The sequence below is a fragment of the Symphalangus syndactylus genome, chromosome 2 (genome assembly GCF_028878055.3).
Source record: "Symphalangus syndactylus isolate Jambi chromosome 2, NHGRI_mSymSyn1-v2.1_pri, whole genome shotgun sequence".
In the NCBI taxonomy this organism is placed as follows: domain Eukaryota; kingdom Metazoa; phylum Chordata; class Mammalia; order Primates; family Hylobatidae; genus Symphalangus; species Symphalangus syndactylus.
The window spans coordinates 48,635,806-48,636,726 of record NC_072424.2 but is presented as its reverse complement, the minus strand read 5'-3'; the positions used below and the strand labels follow the sequence as shown (position 1 = coordinate 48,636,726).

The following is a 921-nucleotide window of genomic DNA, read 5'->3' as shown; positions in this document are numbered from 1 at the left end:
TTGTGTGAAAATAATATAATAATAATAATAATAATAATAATAATAATAATAATAATATACAACAGTTTAGGATTGTCCTAAATGTTTTACATACATTAACTCATTTGGATACACTTGCCTTGCCCTATCATTGGCAATGATTTTCACAAATTTTTAATATACCTGACTTTAAACATTTTTATATTTGTAATCTGCCGTAGACATCCTATTTAAATTTGGCTAGTTAATATTGCCTTATTGGTGAGCGCCAGGCATGGCGTGGGGCAGGGCGGGGTCGTCATGGCGGAGTTGCAGCAGCTGCGGGTTCAGGAGACGGTCGACTCCATGGTGAAGAGTCTAGAGAGAGAGACATCCAGAAGATGCAGAGTCCTATGTTCCCGTGCAGCACCAGCTGTCGTGAGGACAGCCAGGCATCCATGCGGTAGGTGCACCAGTGCATCGAGCGCTGCCATGCGCCTCTGGCTCAAGTCCAGGCCTTGGTCACCAGTAAGTTGGAGAAGTTCCAGGACCGCCAGGCCTGGTGCACCATACATTGCAGCGACAAAGCCAAAGATTCAATAGATGCTGGCAGTAAGGAGCTTCAGGTGAAGCGGCAACTGGACTGTCGTGTGACTAAGTGTGTGGATGACCACATGCACCTCATCCCAACCATGACCAAGAAGAAGGAGGCTCTCTTATCCATTGGGAAATAAAAGTCCTTGCCAGTGGCCATCGGGACTGAGGGCAAGAATATATTTTTTAATAAGGAATTGGGAATTTTAGTATTTTAAGCAAAGTTTATTAATGAAGAAATTAAGGATGGCAACAAGTGTAAGGCATATATCGCTTGCCTCTGGACACTGGTTCTTTCATGTTTCAGTTCTAAAAAGTGAAATGGCAAAAAGTGGTGCTAAATTGCATCAGAGATATTACAGGAAGTTT

The 921-nt window shown here is 42.9% G+C and overlaps 1 pseudogene; it reads left to right on the top strand.

Annotated features, from left to right (window-relative positions):
* Positions 1-279: 279 nt before the first annotated feature.
* Positions 280-692, top strand: LOC129469428 (protein FAM136A-like; annotated as a pseudogene).
* Positions 693-921: the final 229 nt, after the last annotated feature.